The sequence below is a fragment of the Magnolia sinica genome, chromosome 13, assembly GCF_029962835.1.
Source record: "Magnolia sinica isolate HGM2019 chromosome 13, MsV1, whole genome shotgun sequence".
NCBI lineage: Eukaryota > Viridiplantae > Streptophyta > Magnoliopsida > Magnoliales > Magnoliaceae > Magnolia > Magnolia sinica.
In genome coordinates, this window is record NC_080585.1 from 34,932,239 (window position 1) to 34,940,974 (window position 8,736).

The following is an 8,736-nucleotide window of genomic DNA, read 5'->3' on the forward strand; positions in this document are numbered from 1 at the left end:
ATTATAATTCAGAATCATGAAGAATTGCAGAAACTTCATTTGCTTTTTTTTTTTCCAAAAAAGTGGGCATGCTTTTTTAAAATAAAACTGATCATTAAAATAAAACTAATGCAAGAAAATAATGCAAAAAAGTATCTCAATTCGAGTTAATAGAAACAACAACAAAAATTAAAGCTTTGTAACAAGGGGCATGTGTTAAAAAGGATACATTCTTGTTTGTTGCCATGTGATTGGGCTACATTATTACAACAATCGGGTTCGGGTTCGGGATCGGGTTTAGGTTTGGGTTTTCAAGTTTAGGTTTAGGTTTAGGTTAGAGAGTTGAGATTAGGACTAGGTGTAGGTCTAGGGATTTGAGAATACATTTAGGTTTTAAGTTTAGGTCAATGTTAGGTTATAGGTTATAAGTTTAGGTTATAGGTTATAGGTTGTAGGTTAAGGTTTAGGTTATAGGTTTTGGTTTAGGTTTAGGTTAAGGTTTAGGTTTAGGTTATAAGTTTAGGTTTAGGTTATAGATTATAGTATATAAGTTATAGCTTTAGGGAATTGAGAATAGGTTAAGGTTTAGGTTTAGGAAATCAGGTTCGGGTTCGGGATCGGGTTTAGGTTTGGGTTTTCAAGTTTAGGTTTAAGTTTGGGTTAGGGAGTTGAGATTAGGATTATGTGTAAGTTTAGGTTTAAGGATTTGAGAATACATTTAGGTTTTAGGTTTAGGTTTAGATTTTATGTTATAGGTTTAGGTTTAGGTTTAGGTTAAGGTTTAGGTTTAGGTTATAAGCTATAGGTTTAGGGAATTGAGAATAGGTTAAGGTTTAGGTTTAGGAAATCGGGTTTGGGTTTGGGATCGGGTTTAGGTTTGGGTTTTCAAGTTTAGGTTTAGTTTTGGTTAGGGAGTTGGGATTAGGATTAGGTGTAGGTTTAGGTTTAGGGATTTGAGAATACATTTAGGTTCTAGGTTTAGGTTTAGGTTTTAGGTTTTAGGTTAAGGTTTAGGTTTTAGGTTTAGGTTAAGGTTAGGTTATAGGTTATAAGTTTAGGTTATAGGTTATAGGTTAGGTCATAGGTTTTGATTTAGGTTAAGGTTATAGGTTTAGGTTTAGGTTTAGGTTAAGGTTTAGGTTTAGGTTATAAGCTATAGGTTTAGGGAATTGAGAATAGGTTAAGGTTTAGGTTTAGGAAATCGGGTTCGGGTTCGGGATCAGGTTTAGGTTTGGGTTTTCAAGTTTAGGTTTAGGTTTAGGTTAGGGAGTTGAGATTAGGATTAGGTGTAGGTTTAGGTTTAGGGATTTGAGAATACATTTAAGTTTTATGTTTAGGCTTAGGTTTTAGGTTATAAGTTAAGGTTTAGGTTTCAGGTTTAGGTTAAGGTTAGGTTATAGGTTATAGGTTATAGGTTAGGTCATAGGTTTTGGTTTAGGTTAAGGTTATAGGTTTAGGTTAAGGTTTAGGTTTAGGTTATAAGCTATAGGCTTAGGGAATTGAGAATAGGTTAAGGTTTAGGTTTAGGAAATCAGGTTCGGGTTCAGGATCAGTTTAGGTTTGGATTTTCAAGTTTAGGTTTAGGTTTAGGTTAGGGAGTTGAGATTAGGATTAGGTGTAGGTTTAGGTTTAGGGATTTGAGAATACATTTAGGTTTTAGGTTTAGGTTTAGGTTATCGGTTATAGGTTTAGGTTTAGGTTTAGGTTTAGGTTATAAGCTATAGGTTTAGGGAATTGAGAATAGGTTAAGGTTTAGGTTTAGGAAATCGGGTTTGAGTTCGGGATCGGGTTTAGGTTTGGGTTTTCAAGTTTAGGTTTAGGTTTAGGTTTTAGGTTTAGCTTAAGGTTAGGTTATAGGTTATAAGTTTAGGTTATAGGTTATAAGTTAGGTCATAGGTTTTGGTTTAGGTTAAGGTTATAGATTTAGGTTTAAGTATAGGTTAAGGTTATAAGGTTTACGTTTAGGTTTAGGTTAAGGTTTCGGTTTAGGTTATAAGTTATAGGTTTAGGGAATTGAGAATAGGTTAAGGTTTAGGTTTAGGAAATCGGGTTCGGGTTCGGGATCGGGTTTAGGTTTGGGTTTTCAAGTTTAGGTTTAGGTTTAGGTTAGGGAGTTGAGATTAGGATTAGGTGCAGGTTGAGGTTTAGGGATTTGAGAATACATTTAGGTTTTATGTTTAGGTTAAGGTTTTAGGTTATAGGTTAAGGTTTAGGTTTTAGGTTTAGGTTAAGGTTAGGTTATAAGTTATAGGTTATAGGTTAGGTCATAGGTTTTGGTTTAGGTTAAGGTTATAGGTTTAGGTTTAGGTTTAGGTTAAGGTTTAGGTTTTGATTATAAGCTATAGGCTTAGGGAATTGAGAATAGGTTAAGGTTTAGGTTTAGGAAATCGGGTTCGGGTTCAAGATCGGGTTTAGGTTTGGGTTTTCAAGTTTAGGTTTAGGTTTAGGTTAAGGAGTTGAGATTAGGATTAGGTGTAGGTTTAGGTTTAGGGATTTGAGAATACATTTAGGTTTTAGGTTTAGGTTATAGGTTATAGGTTTAGTTTTAGGTTTGGGTTTAGGTTAAGGTTTAGGTTTAGGCTATAAGCTATAGGTTTAGAGAATTGAGAATTGGTTAAGGTTTAGGTTTAGGAAATCGGGTTCGGGTTCGGGATCGAGTTTAGGTTTGGGTATTCAAGTTTAGGTTTAGGTTTAAGTTTTAGGTTTAGGTTAAGGTTAGGTTATCGGTTATAAGTTTAGGTTATAGGTTATATGTTAGGTCATAGGTTTTGCTTTAGGTTTAGGTATAGGTTAAGGTTATAGGTTTAGGTTTAGGTTTAGGTTAAGGTTTCGGTTTAAGTTATAAGCTATAGGTTTAGGGAATTGAGAATAGGTCAAGGTTTAGGTTTAGGAAATCGGGTTCAGGTTCGGGATGGGGTTTAGGTTTGGGTTTTGAAGTTTAGGTTTAGGTTTAGGTTAGGGAGTTGAGATTAGGATTAGGTGTAGGTTTAGGTTTAGGGATTTGAGAATACATTAAGGTTTTAGGTTTAGGTTTAGTTTATAGGTTATAGGTTTAGTTTTAGGTTTAGGTTTAGGTTAAGGTTTAGGTTTAAGTTTAGGTTTAGGTTTAGGTTAAGGTTTAGGTTTAGGTTATAAGTTATAGGTTTAAAGAATTGAGAATAGTTTAAGGTTTAGGTTTAGGTAATCGGGTTCGGGTTCGGGATCGGGTTTAGGTTGGGGTTTTCAAGTTTAGGTTAGGGAGTTGAGATTAGAATTAGGTGTAGGTTTAGGTTTAGGAATTTGTGAATATATTTAGGTTTTAGGTTTAGGTTTAGGTTTTAGGTTTTAGGTTAAGGTTTAGGTTTTAGGTTTTGGTTAAGGTTAGGTTATAGGTTATAAGTTTAGGTTATAGGTTAAGGTTATAGGTTTAGGTTAAGGTTTAGGTTTAGGTTATAAGCTATAGGTTTAGGGAATTGAGAATAGGTTATGGTTTAGGTTTAAGAAATCGGGTTCAGGTTTAGGATCGGGTTAAGGTTTGGGTTTTCAAGTTTAGGTTTAGGTTTAGGTTGGGGAGTTGAGATTAGGATTAGGTGTAGGTTTAGGTTTACGGATTTGGGAATACATTTAGGTTTTAGGTTTAGGTTTAGGTTATAGGTTATAGGTTAAGGTTTAGGTTTTAGGTTTAGGTTAAGGTTAGGTTATAGGTTATAAGTTTAGGTTATAGGTTGTAGGTTAGGTCATAGGTTTTGGTTTATGTTAAGGTTATAGGTTTAGGTTTAGGTTATAAGCTATAGGTTTAGGGAATTGAGAATAGGTTAAGGTTTAGGTGTAGGAAATCGGGTTCGGGTTCGGGATCGGGTTTAGGTTTGGGTTTTCAAGTTTAGGTTTTGGTTTAGGCTAGGGAGTTGAGATTAGGATTAGGTGTAGGTTTATGTTTAGGGATTTGAGACTACATTTAGGTTTTAGGTTTAGGTTTAGGTTATAGGTTATAGGTTTAGGTTTAGGTTTAGGTTAAGGTTTAGGTTTAGGTTATAAGCTATAAGTTTAGGGAATTGATAATAGTTTAAGGTTTAGGTTTTGGAAATCGGGTTCGGGTTCGAGATCAGGTTTAGGTTTGGGTTTTCAAGTTTAGGTTTAGGTTTCACTACAAGAAAAATGGGCAAAGGCTATGGCCAAAAACCGTAGAAAAACTCCTTTTGCTACGGATATGATCCGTATCACGTCCGTCGCTATTGGTGGGGTAGCTAAAGGTACAGCTACGGATGATATCCGTAGCAATAGATATCAATAGCTACGGATATAATCCGTAGCAATAGATACCAATAGTTACGGATTATATCCGTAACAATACCTTTAGCTACCCCACCAATAACGACGGATGTGCTATGAATCATATCCTTAGCAAAAGGAATTTTATCCGTAGCAATAGGTATTAATAGCACCAATAATATCCGTAGCAATAGATACCAATAGCTACAGACAAAAGCTGTAGCTATAGCTACAGATTATATTTGTAGCTATTATTATTTTTTAATTGTAATAATACGACCTGTTTCCATTGCAAGAACCTGTTGTGATTGATAACTCATCTAAGCTTAATGCTGATAAAAATAGTACATAAAATGCAATCAGAAAAAAAATGATGCATTTATTACAATTAACAATCAAATCATGCAAGGCATCCTACATTCACATTTCTAAATAAACAATACTTCACTTTGCTCAACCTATCATAAGAATTACAACTAAGGCGTGCCCTCATTTGCAAGAAACAAATACACTCCAACACAATAAACACTCTCCATATGCATTCAATAATGCTCACGTTTTTACAGAATTTTCTTCCTTCAGACGGTCAATTTCAGCAAATGCAGAAGATAGAGCTTCTTCTTTCCTTGAAACTACAGATGTAACTTCTGTGGACTTCGGCACAAGATCACTTTCAAGTTCTGAAACCCTTCCCTTGAGAAAATGAATTTCATCCTCCACTGACTTCTTTAGCTTGTCAGCCTGTATAAAACAACATTTGTAAACACAATCAAACAAGCATGCCTTTGTACACATCTCAAAAGGAAGAAAGACAAAAAAAAATACTTATATATGAAGAAATTAAAAATGTACCTACAAATCTTCTAAACTATGGCAAAATCCAACATGAGTAATGTGTTCAAACCTAGGATGGACTTTTAAACTCAAAACTTAGGTTTAGGTTAAGGTTATAGGTTTAGGTTTACGTTTAGATTTTATGTTTAGGTTAAGGTTATAGGTTTAGGTTATAGGTTATAGCTTTAGGGAATTGAGAATAGGTTAAGGTTTAGGTTTAGGAAATCGGGTTCGGGTTCGGGATCGGGTTTAGGTTTGGGTTTTCAAGTGTAGGTTTAGGTTTAGGTTAGAGAGTTGAGATTAGGATTAGGTGTAGGTTTAGGTTTAAGTTAGGGAGTTGAGATTAGGATTAGGTGTGGGTTTAGGTTTAGGGATTTGAGAATGCATTTAGGTTTTAGTTTTAGTTTTAGGTTTAGGTTTTAGGTTATAGGTTTAGGTTTTGAGTTTATGTTAAGGTTAGGTTGTCGGTTATAAGTTTAGGTTATAGGTTATAGGTTATAGGTCAAGGTTTAGGTTACAGGTTCTGGTTTAGGTTAAGGTTATAGGTTTAGGTTTAGGTTAAGGTTTAGGTTATAGGTTTAAGTTTAGGTTTAGGTTTAGGTTTAGGTTATAAGTTAAAGCTTTAGGGAATTGAGAATAGGTTAAGGTTTATGTTTAGGAAATCGGGTTCGGGTTTGAGATCGGGTTTAGTTTAGGTTTTCAAGTTTAGGTTTAGGTTAAGGAGTTGAGATTATGATTAGGTGTAGGTTTAGGTTTAAGGATTTGAGAATACATTTAGGTTTTAGGTTTAGGTTTAGGATAAGGTTATATGTTTAGGTTAGGTTTAGGTGTAGGTTATAAGTTATAGCTTTAGGGAATTGAGAATAGGTTAAGGTTTAGGTTTAGGAAATCAGGTTCGGGTTTAGGTTTGGGTTTTCAAGTTTAGGTTTAGGTTTAGGTTAGGGAGTTGAGATTAGGATTAGGTGTATGTTTAGGTTTAGGGATTTGAGAATACATTTAGGTTTTAGGTTTAGGTTTAGGTTTTAGGTTATAGGTTTAGGTTTAGGTTTTAGATTTAGGTTAAGGTTAGGTTATCGGTTATAAGTTTAGGTTATAGGTTATAGGTTATGGGTTAAGGTTTAGTTTATAGGTTTTGGTTTAGGTTAAGGTTATAGGTTTAGGTTTAGGTTAAGGTTTAGGTTTAGGTTATGGGTTTAGGTTAAGGTTTAGGTTTAGGTTATATGTTATAGGTTATAGGTTATAGCTTTAAGGAATTGAGAATAGGTTAAGGTTTAGGTTTAGGAAATCGGGTTCGGGTTCGAGATCGGGTTTAGGTTTGGGTTTTCTTGTTTAGGTTTAGGTTTAGGTTAGGGAGTTGAGATTAGGATTAGGTGCAGGTTTAGGTTTAGGGATTTGAGAATACATTTAGATTTTAGGTTTTGGTTTAGGTTTTAGTTTATAGGTTTAGGTTATAGGTTTATGTTTAGGTTTTAGGTTTATGTTAAAGTTAGGTTATAGGTTATAAGTTTAGGTTATAGGTTATAGGTTATAGGTTAAGGTTTAGGTTATAGGTTTTGGTTTAGGTTAAGGTTATAGGTTTTGGTTTTGGTTTAGGTTTAGGTTTTAGGTTTAGGTTATAGGTTTTGGTTTAGGTTAAGGTTATAGGTTTTGGTTTTGGTTTTGGTTTAGGTTTTAGGTTTAGGTTGGGTTTAGGTTTAGGTTTTAGGTTATAGGTGATAGGTTATAGCTTTAGGGAATTGAGAATAGGTTATAAGTTTAGGAAATTGGGATTGAGTTCGAGATCAGGTTTAGGATAGGGTTTAGGTTATAGGTTTAGGTTTAGGTTATAGGTTATAGCTTTAGGGAATTGAGAATAGGCTATAAGTTTAGGAAATCGGGTTCGAGTTCGGGATCAGGTTTAGGATTGGGTTTAGGTTATAGGTTTAGGTTTAGGTTATAGGTTATAGGTTTAGGTTACAGGTTAGGGTTTAGGTTTAAGTTAGGTTATAGGTTATAGGTTTAGGTTTAGGTTATAGGTTATAGGTTATAGGTTAAAGTTTAGGTTATAGGTTAAGGTTTAGGTTTAGGTTATAGGTTTAGGGTGTGGTTTAGGTTAAGGGTGTGGTCCCTGCAACGATAGATATAAACACGGCTTGTCCAAATGGCCAGGCCCCTTCAATGTTGTCCACAAGAAATGGACAACTTCATCATGGTCATAACAGTGGTTCCCACCTTTCAAGGACCCCCTCTCAACATCCGGATAGCTCCGACGCATATCCGGATCTTCTTCATCAATTTTGAAATAATATATAAACATGGGCCTATCCAAATGGTCAGGCCACCCATATTGTTGTCCATAAGAAATGGACAGCTTTATTATGGTCATAACAGCGGTTCCCACCTTTCAGGGACCCCCGCTCAACATCCGGATAGCTCCAACGCACATCCAGATCTACTTCATCAATGAATCATATAGTATAAAGGAAAGAAGACTCACCAATTTAGCTAGTAAGGAGAGAAAGTGTGAGTGCTTGGAATGTCGCCCTTTCTTTGAATAATGGATGCATATTCCACAATGCAATCTGAGAATGAGTAAGTTTTTTAGTTTCTCCGACAATGCATATGGGCACAAATTTACAAATAAAGATTTTAAGCTAAACCAGAAGAGAGATGACAGTGCTTGGCACTTCCTCCCAATCTTGGTCCTCAAGATAAGTGGGGCTCACATGGACTGCATCAGAATTTAAGCTAAACTAAAAGAGAGAATACAAGCAAGAGATTACTACCTGGCCATACATAACTTCACCATTGATCCAACTAATGTTAATTCCAGCATAAAGGCATGCTTTGTAGTATTGGCCCCTACACAAACCGACACATACAGCCTCAGCTCTCATAACATGAGAGATATCTAGATAGCAAAGATACAGATTGGATAAGATCCTTTTTTTAAAATATGGTTTGTGAAGTCAGTGACATTTGGGACCATTTATGCAGATCTTGTTTTTCATAAAACAATAGACATGCTGCTATTAAAGAACAAAAAATGAACCACATCTGATTGAAATGTGTTCTCCTATCCCCAATAAAATCCAATTAATAAAATAAGATGTAACTGTGTAGCCAAACTAGAGATCAAATGTATAAACATGTCAATCAGAGCAATACTTCAAATAGTTTCTTTTAGTTAAAATGAGGAAGAATGGTAAAGCAAAACAGAAGGTAAGATCTTAAGACTAAAAAATTCTCTATTTTCCCCTTTGAAGGTTAAGGCAATATTTGTTACAACTCAAATTCAACAGACCTAGAAACCCAATCCTCGACGCCATTAAACCTAGAAAGAGCTCTGATGCAGATGAGTATGGTAGCTAGACATGCATACAACCATTCAGCCTCAACATTCAAACATGAGCTTCACATGTGATCTACATGACCTGCATTAGGACATCTCAGCTATATATAAAGTTGGACTTATTATATAGATAATCAGATCCATAGCAATAGGCGGATCAACCCCTGATAACACCACACCTGATTAAAATGAGCAGGTGGTTTAAAACAGTAATTATTACCATAAATGCATCAAGCACTTGATTTTTAATAGTCCAATCTAGGGTCCAGGTCATCTACACGGTAGATCCAAACTGATGCACAACTTTGATGTTTTTTTTAAAAAAAACCTTTTTCACCCTCCAT

The 8,736-nt window shown here is 35.0% G+C and overlaps 2 long non-coding RNA genes across 2 annotated transcripts; one reads left to right on the forward strand and one right to left on the reverse strand.

Annotated features, from left to right (window-relative positions):
* Nucleotides 1–782: 782 nt before the first annotated feature.
* On the forward strand, nt 783–3,198 carry LOC131222266 (uncharacterized). Its single transcript, XR_009159963.1, has 3 exons — nt 783–1,037; nt 1,406–1,448; nt 3,078–3,198. It is a non-coding gene; the product is annotated as an uncharacterized LOC131222266 (long non-coding RNA).
* Nucleotides 3,199–4,583: 1,385 nt separating this feature from the next.
* LOC131223548 (uncharacterized) lies at nt 4,584–7,863 on the reverse strand. Its single transcript, XR_009160526.1, has 2 exons — nt 7,538–7,863; nt 4,584–4,968 (listed from the first exon to the last, which is right to left on the reverse strand). It is a non-coding gene; the product is annotated as an uncharacterized LOC131223548 (long non-coding RNA).
* Nucleotides 7,864–8,736: the final 873 nt, after the last annotated feature.